The sequence below is a fragment of the Gavialis gangeticus genome, unplaced genomic scaffold (assembly GCF_001723915.1).
Source record: "Gavialis gangeticus isolate Ggan-Ray unplaced genomic scaffold, GavGan_comp1, whole genome shotgun sequence".
NCBI classification, from domain to species: domain Eukaryota; kingdom Metazoa; phylum Chordata; order Crocodylia; family Gavialidae; genus Gavialis; species Gavialis gangeticus.
In genome coordinates, this window is record NW_017728996.1 from 25,900,423 (window position 1) to 25,909,456 (window position 9,034).

At 42.7% G+C, this 9,034-nt stretch overlaps 1 protein-coding gene across 8 annotated transcripts in view; it reads right to left on the reverse strand.

Annotated features, from left to right (window-relative positions):
- SEMA6D (semaphorin 6D) overlaps positions 1–5,112 on the reverse strand; it is a 30,879-nt gene extending 25,767 nt beyond the window's left edge. For all 8 annotated transcript variants that reach the window (XM_019504202.1, XM_019504197.1, XM_019504199.1 and 5 more), the window contains exon 1: positions 5,010–5,112. The gene's annotated coding sequence lies outside the window, so the exon portion shown is untranslated. The remainder of the gene's footprint in view (positions 1–5,009) is intronic.
- Between the last annotated feature and the right edge of the window lie 3,922 nt (positions 5,113–9,034).

The following is a 9,034-nucleotide window of genomic DNA, read 5'->3' on the forward strand; positions in this document are numbered from 1 at the left end:
AGGTCCAAGCATCTTAAGTACCTCAAGACTACTATTAGCAATATATACAATTAAGACTGAGTATTTTTCAGCCAGTATCAGAATTCATACAAACTTCATATGAACAAGAGTTTTTTTTAACATGCTTTTGGCCTTTTGTATGGACAACTCAGCTGCGTGATCAGCTAAATGCAGGCTGGAAGCGGGAAGCCTGAGCTAAAAGTTAACTTTAATATTATCACTCATCTTGCTAAATGTTAAAGATTAACTATGGTGCTGCAAGAATGTATTACGAAATGCGGCTTTTTGCTGGAGAAGAGACAGCAGTGAAAGTTCTGTTCTGAAAGGTTTTTGAAACATTTGAATGATTGTTTTGTCCTGTTCTTTTATTTACTATAAAACTTCAACATCCACTAATGTATTATGTGACGTCTTGTATTCTCATTTGAGACATAGTGCAGAAAAACATGGAAACTGGATGAAAGCGAACCAATTTTCAAACGTATTGTACAACTGTTTTGCAGCACCGCCTTCAAGCATAAAGTCTCTTACATTTTTTTTAAATTGCCTAATCAAATGCAGACTCTGTTCCAGTCATACTAAATTTTCACATAATGGCAAAAAAACATTTTTTCAAGCCCAGCACTGAACATTTGGATCACATTATTACATTTGCTGCTTTTGTAGTTCATGGGTGCACATTTGTAAATGTATCACATACACACACGCACGTCTGCCTGGAGCTGGGGGATCCGCTCTTGTGTTGTGAGGCCACCTATGGGTGTTGCAACTGGCTCTGGTCACTGCCCTACCATGAGGCTCTACTGAGAGCAGGTGAGCTTTCGAAGATCCAGGGATGAGGAGGGTGGCCAGTGGCCAGGCACTCTTACTCTCAGGTTACAATGCAACACAGGGACAATTCCAGGAAGATATAGCTTATATCTAGGATCATGATGGTTTGCATTACCCCAGCACCTCAGAGGCACTAATTTCTTTACTCTCAGATGTAGGGAACTACTGCTCTCTTTTACAGTGACGCTAAACCCTGATTCTCAAAGATACCTGTATATTTCAATCATCCAATGAATTCAATGAAACCCAGGCTTACACATCTTGCTCAAGATCATACCAGAAGTTTGTAGCAGAGCAGGAGCTTCTGTATCCTAGGCATCACCCCCTTAACCACTGAACTAGTTTTTCTCCCCACCTGGCTTCTCTTTGTAATTACTATTATTAACTATTTAGATTAATATCCCACATAGGGGTATAATGAGCCATTCTGCTCAGTCCTTGTGTTCCAACTAGCACCAGTGTGAAGATATAATGAGGCCCTGGACAATGCAACACACAAAGCTGTGTATTCATCTCTGTAGCTTCACAAAATAAACTTATATTTATGTTGTAAAAAATGAAATAAATGCATGGTGCAGCTTTCCCGTACCAGGCCACTGGTTCAGCAAGTTCAATATCCTGTCTTTGGCCAGGAACAAAGTCTGGTGCTTTAGGGGAAAGGAAAATACCCACAGCACACCTAGAAAAATATGCATAACTGCAGATGGGTGAGGGAGGGGGGTGTCTACCCCAACCCCTGCAGGGAATCAGTAAAAGCCCTAAAGCATATGATTTGATTATCTTTGTCCTCAGTTATCATTAAATCAAAAATTGTATTGCTAAAAATATCTGCACAGCTTTTACTTTCTGAAAGAATGTGCTTTAGTCAGCAAAAAACAAATGACTAGCTTTTCAGTGTTTAATCACTGATACACACGTGCTGGATTTAAGAAACTGACACAGAAGCAGATCTGTGAAAATTGAAAGAAACCATTCAACTCTGTGATACAATTTTTTCTTATTGCTCCTTTCATAAGGCACCTGGGGACATTGTTCTCTCACTGTTGACAGATTTCACACCACTGGTTTTCCACTGTTATCCTTCTCTCTCTCACCTCAGCACTCTTTCACCAGGTAGAAAAGCCTAGAATAGCTATATTTGCAACCGGTGTCAAAGCAGGCTCCCAGCCAGTTCTGGGAAATGGAAAATGATCCTGTGCTGGGTTGTTGATTATCTAATCCTAGACACGGAAGGGTTACTTCTATAGAACATCCAGCCTACTATGCCCTGGGCAGGACTAAGATATTATGCTCATTTATTTAACTGTGTACTTTGCATCTGTAAAGACATGTACAGCAGTTATGTCCCTTATGTATTTTTAAGTACAACTTACCATAATAGGCAGCGTAATAGCCACTTTACTTAAATTTTATATGTTCAAAACATCATCTTAGATTTTAATGTTGAAGTTTTGCCCCTAAATATGCATTTAGGACGATATTCTGGCATTTCAAAGTTAAATACACATATAAATTCCTTTCTTTCTGTTTCGTATACAGTATGCTGCATTTATGTGCGTAGCCTGGAACTGAAACAAGGTTACACACTTACCCAGAGCATTTGCCCAACTCAGTGTAAACTGTGTTTATGTAAAAAGGAACAGCACCTAAGTGCTCTGCATCCCATTTATATGGTTAAATAGAGTGTAGTCATATTACTTAATAAAAGACAGTGGAGCTAAACTTAAACTGTTTATGCTGATATGTAGATAACCATTTGTACAGTGCAGAAAAAAACCCAGTGCCAAGCTAAGCAGTATATGTAATATGTATATGAGTATGAGGAAATTAATATGCATATGAAGTGGGTGTCAAACTCACCCACTACCTCCTGACCCTCCCTGGGGCTGGATCTGGACTGCACAGCTCCTCACAGGACACATGTGAATGCAGCATTAAAGGAGCCACAGGCTGGGCTGTGCGACACGGCTGTGTTTTGATTTGGTTTCAGATTCGGCCGTTTTGGAGGACAGTGATTCGTTTCGGTGTTTCAGATCTCTGTTCTGTTTTGTTTTGGCCGAATCTGTTTCCAACGGGCTGGGCTTGGGGCCCCAGTGGGGAGCAGGATGGGTGGCTCATCCAGGGGAGAGGGAGGGCTGCTGGCCTCCGTGCAGGCGAGGAGACCCCCTGTGCGGATTTCTAATCCCTGTCATGCCAGGTCGCGGGGCAGGGAAGCAGCGCAGAGCAGCGAGCAAGCCTGCTGGTCCCTGCCTCGCAACTGGATGTCGCAGGGAGCAGAGATCCATGCTGGGGGTCTCCTTGCCACCACTGCCCACCCCGGCGATGTGGGGCTGTACAGGGTGGGCAGTGGCAGCGAGGAGATCCCAGCGCGGATGTCTGCTCCTTGCAGAACCGAGTCGTACGGCAGGGACCAGCACTGCCCGGCCACGTGACCTGGCTCTGCAGGGAGCAGAGATGTGCGCTGGGGTCTCCTTGCCACTGCTGCCTGTCCCGTGCAGCCCCAGATCTCTGCTCCCTGCCAGGTCACACGGCAGGGACCAGCACTGCCCTGCCCTGCGACCTGGCTCTGCATGGAGCAGGGATCCGCGCCAGGGTTTCCTTGCCACCACTGCCTGCCCCGCGTAGCCCCTCATCACCGGGGCAGTGTGGGGCGGGCAGCAGCGGCCAGGAGACCCCAGCACAGATCTCTGTTCCCTGCGGCGCCGAGTTGCACGACAGGGCAGCAGCATACAGCTGTTTCCATGCAAGCCGGCTCTGAAACGCCAACATTTCTGAAATGTTTCAGATGCCTCATTTCATTTTGGAGATGTTTCTGGGCCTTCTGTTTCGATTTGGATTCAGTGTTTCAGGCACCCAAATGGCTCAGGACACCTCCAAAATGAAATGGCTGCCAAAATTTTGCACCGCCCTAGCCACAGGGATTAACACAACTGTTGATCACCTACTGCTGCCAACGTATGTCCCCAACAAATGGGGCTTTGTACCCTGTTTCTGCTTTCCCCGTCTCTGAATTCCCAGCCCTCCAGGAGCCAGTTCTGTGGGCTAGATCTGGGTTGGGGCAGCCATATGTTTGACATTCCTACTGTATACCATTTGGAAACCCAAACATATATCATGCTTGGGTAGCTTTTGACTGAAGTTACATATGAACAATGACATCAAATAGCAGCATGTGAATTTCCTTGACCCTAAGGTACAAATGTGTGTGGTAAAACACACAGTGGCATAGCAGCTACATAGCCTGTCCATGCTGATGTTCCGGCTGTCCAAATAACAGCTGTATTCAGTGTCTGCTGCTCGTGCCAAGAAACACGCTTGGGAAACAGGACAAGGGTACAGTATGGATCTTTACATGCCAAGAGGAGGGAAATGAATCTCAGTGAAGCTGAAATATTGAGAGGTACTCCTGGAACGGAGTGATAAATACCATTTGTTTTATGTCACAGTAAACTGAGGGAGTCCTACCAGAGAGAGGCACAATTCTAATACATTGCTACTACTTTGTGTAGCAACTGTTGTGGGTATTTTGGAAGGAAAGAGATGAATTGTATGACTAAGAAAAAAACTAGTCAATAATAACAGGAAAAAACCTAGAATTATCTTTTGTCATTTAATCCTGAGACTTCAGCCATACTTCTGATCAGCCTATGATACTGGCTTCTCCTGTCCAGTTTCTTAGAGCAAGCACCTTCAAACTTTCCCTCAACCTTGGGAAGATGCTCCATAAGCACCCACAGATTCACTCGCTATTGTTCTCTAAAATCCTCCTCAAAGGTCTCCTTTCCTACGATATCACCAAAAAGCTTCACTAGTTAAGGCTGCTACAGTGCCCGAGTGCCTCCTGACCAATGTTGTGTCATAGTTTCCTTGCACTCGCATGTCTGTGTCCTTTATTGGCCTCTCATTTTCCACTGTAAGCTCTCTGGAGCAGGGACTGTTATTTGGTATGGGTTGGTATACCACCTAGCTAAAATGAGATCCTGTCCCAAGTTTAGGGCTCCAAGTATTATAATAATACAAATTAAAAAATGATGAAACATTATTCAAGAAGAATAACTGTGTGCAAATATGCCCCCTGCAGTGTTACCTAGGTCAGAAAGACCAAGGACAATCTGATCAACGCTGGCTAGCAACTGATTTCATTTACAAGATTTGTAAACATTTTGGACAGAACGAACCTCGCTTGCTTGAGTCCCTGGCTCCTCTTCTTTTTTCCACCCCCTGCCTCTCCTTTTGGTAACACTTCTTGAGCACCTCAGTTCTTGCAATAAGAACTAGCTCCTAGGAGGAAAACCAAAGATTGTAAATGAAAGATATTTCTGTTAGGTCAATTTGTTTAAATTATTCAAACATCTCATGAACTAAGAATAAAATAGAGCTATGACTTTTTTTCACCTGCTGGTTACCTGTCTTTCTTCACACACTTCAGGATTAAAGCAATAAACACTCTAATCTGCATAGTTCTTTTATATTACGTATATAAATCTGCAACCCAAACTGAGGAAAGCATCTGTTGCAGCTATTAGGCTCTGGGCAAAAATTCTGCAAAAATCCCATTTCCCGGTGTAGAACTACAAGGGCTTTTGCAGTAAGGTGTGAAGTGCGCAGCAGAATTGCCCATCCCTTTCTGCGCTCCTTGGCAGTGTGAGTTAAAGTACGTCCCTTCTTCAAAGTAAGCTATAGTCTCCAAACTGAAACTGAGTAGGATTCAAGGAGCATGTTCTCAGTCAAGTAATGACTGAATTCTTAATCACAATCTAAACAACAGGTCCAACGTCTCCAAGCGAGAGCCTTTAAAATCGTCCACTGGTGCCTTTCCGTCCTAGCAGCCATTTTGTAACTTTTCTGCAGGTGTGCCCAGTGAGCTGTATCAGGGCAGGGCTAAGCCTGCCAAATAAAAGAAACTTCCCGTTCTGGATGTTAACTTTAGTTACCATAGCCAGACAATGCTGCCAGTGGTGTGGAAGAAAAAATTGCTGTAGCCAGCTGTGCTGTTCACAGTCGGATGGTTTCTGTGTAGCTCCAAATGGTTATGGAGCCAGTAGCCTGTTGTGGCTAAGGACAGAATGATGGATGATCTACACACAGTGTCCAAGTAGAAAGAATGGCAGAAGTTCACTTCAGGGTTGTTAAAATGCTAATCTGGGTTAGTTAACAAAAGCCTAATGGAATAGAAAAGTTAGGGAAATAAACACACCTCATATGTTATATATGTGTGCTACAGATTTGATCTCTGTGGTTACACAAACATTTGCCTTGGGAAGTGAGACAACTTAACAGTTTTCCTGTTTGAATAAACTAAATCAACTTTTGTTATTAGCTGTACTGTAATTACTGTCACGGTATGAGAGGGGAAAGTGGGCAAAGGCAGACAATACACACAGCTATTGAAAACAGCATCATAAGGCTGGTAATATGACTTTCACTGAACGTTTCTTCCATGTGACATGGGAACAAATCAGAACATACTTTCTTTTGAACTTGAAGTTGGCAGCTATTCACAGAATCAGTAACAACTTAATAAAACGGCTTAGATGGATTTTAATGGTAACTCCAGTAGCTTATCTGATACATCGAAAAGAGATCATCTGTTCTAACAGCAGTTTTGATGAAAGCAACATTTGAACTCTTAAGTACATATTGGACTACTAAGACTTAAAATAACTTACATTACCTGATGCAAATAGCATGCCTTCCATCATCTCCTCAACTGCTCCTGGAGCAAATTATTAATTTACCCAGTGGGAGAAAGTATGTTTAAATTTCAAACTGGAATCATAGGCATGTTTAACAAGTAAATATGTGACCATCCACTTATTTGCTTATTTAGTTGCTAAGCAAGAAACCGGACAATATCCCCTCAGTCTCCTGTGTTTATTAAATAAGCAAAAAATATTCCCTGGAAAATATTAAGGAACAGCCTGCAATAAACCAATAGTGCAAGGCAAAACAAGAAGAACTGAAGGTAAGCTAGTCGCTTTTATTACTCTGATCACTATAAAATGCATGGTAAGAACCGGCCACATCCCCGTATGTTTTTCACTTGACCTTTTGTTGCAGATTTAAAATTCCTGTGTTTTTTGGAGAAAAGAATAATCAAGCTATTCTCACTAGTTACATAAAGGGGTTTGATACTGTTCTCAGTGAAGCTGGTGGCAGAAGTCCTGATGACTCCAAAGGGAACAGGGCTGGGTCTTGGGTTCACGGCACAAACAAAACACCATTCTGAACAACAAGCTTCTTTAGTATTATGCCTCAATGCAATGAGGCCCACAGCTGTCTTATTACATAGGTCTAATACCTGTTTTAAAGTCAGCTTTTACTACTTTTGTGTCTTTACCATCTTTTAACTGTTAAGACAGTTCATGTCAGCTCTAGGACCCATGTAGACATAGATGTAGTTAACCATTCCATTGAAATGTGTGAACTACATAAGATAACACCCAAGGTAAAGCATCCAAAGGCTAACATATCCAGTGTCAGCTGCCTCAGATAACCTGTTCAAAAGAGGTAGCAAGGTTCAAATGGTCCAGCTAAAAGGATACCAGTGACTGAAAAAAAAATGCGGCCACACAGCTGGCTTGTGGAGCTGTGACAGAGCTAGTCACTGTATTCCCGGCACACACTCCTGCATCATACAAAGCATGTTTAGAAGATGATGTTATCTTTGTTGCCTCCCTAGCAGAAATAAGCAGAGGTAGTGACAGACTGCAAGGTATGAAGGAGGAGAATAGTTGTTCAGTGAACAGCCCATTAAATAACCCAATATAAAGACTCTGGGCTACCTTTTTGGCTATCCTTTTAAAAGCATATATGATCTATTTAAGAAATGCTAATAAATTCCCACTGTAAGCTCTTTCTTTTAGTTTTTTAAATGGTCGAGCTTTTAAATTCACTCCTATAAAAAGTGTTAAAGTTGACTATTATATAGCCAAAAATCACAGGACTCATCTGGCAATTTGTATTGATTTGAGCAAGCGTAAATGTTTATACAATATCTGCCAACCTAACAGAATATGCCTGTCACTCACCACATTAAACACAATTATGTACAGCTTAATTTAATGAATGAGATATGAACACTTTAGAGGGGCACAGATTTTTAAAGCATGAATAAAAGGGAAAAAAAAAAAACCCTATGCCCTTTTGCCACACAAGCAATAGCCAGCTTCCTGTTATACTCCTCAAGAATACAAAGAAGGATCTTAGAAAAATTCTCTGTGAAAGTATCTTTTTGAGAGCAGCGTGTATTAGCCTTTGTAGAATTAACCAAGTAAAATGTAATACGGCTAGTAAAAGACCTTTTATGTTTCTGAAACATTAAGAACTGAAATCAGCTCAAAAGTTACCTTGGGTTTTTGTGCCTGAAAAATACCTAAGGAAATACCATTATTTGACAGCACCCTGATTGATGCTCCAGTGATTGTTTTATGCTGCAAAATAGTTTATATTGCATGTTGGATGTGTTTGTGCACGCATGTGTGTATTTATACACACCCCCCCACCCACCCACACCACCATGTGCGTCTATGCAAAAATTACAGTCCTGATTGGCTACTAAGCACTACCGATGTATGCATCACAAACAGTCACTTAACTGCTGATAGATGCAACATTAAATCTCCAACACACATGGCACACACCCTATACCAAATCCCAATTATATATACACACACACACGCACGCGTGCGCGCGTGCTCCAGCTGCCAGAATCTCTTAACATGCACACACTGCTTTTATATATATATATAGGCATGTATGTATCAAAGCAGCTATATATGTAAGGTATGTATGTATAAAACCAGCCATAAAATGGGTATTTTATATATAAAAACACACACACTGCTACAGCAACTCCAATATCCAGACCCACACACCTGGGCTGGAGGAGTCTCTAGTGGGCACACGCACACAGCTACACCAACTCTCAGTAAAACACATATGTGCAGTACACACACACACACAGGGCATATATTAACTGCCTAACACAACCACACACCAGTAACACACACACACACACTCTCTCCAGCCGCTATAACCTCTACCACACACACAGTGTGTGTGTCTGGGTGTACAGGGAGCTGGTCGGACCCGAGCGGGGGGGAGCCGCCCGCGGGCCAGGCTTCCCGGCCGGCCCGAAGCGAGCCGGGCACTGGCTCGGCTCGGAGGCGCCGGGCGTCCTGCTGCAGGCTGCAAACCCGCC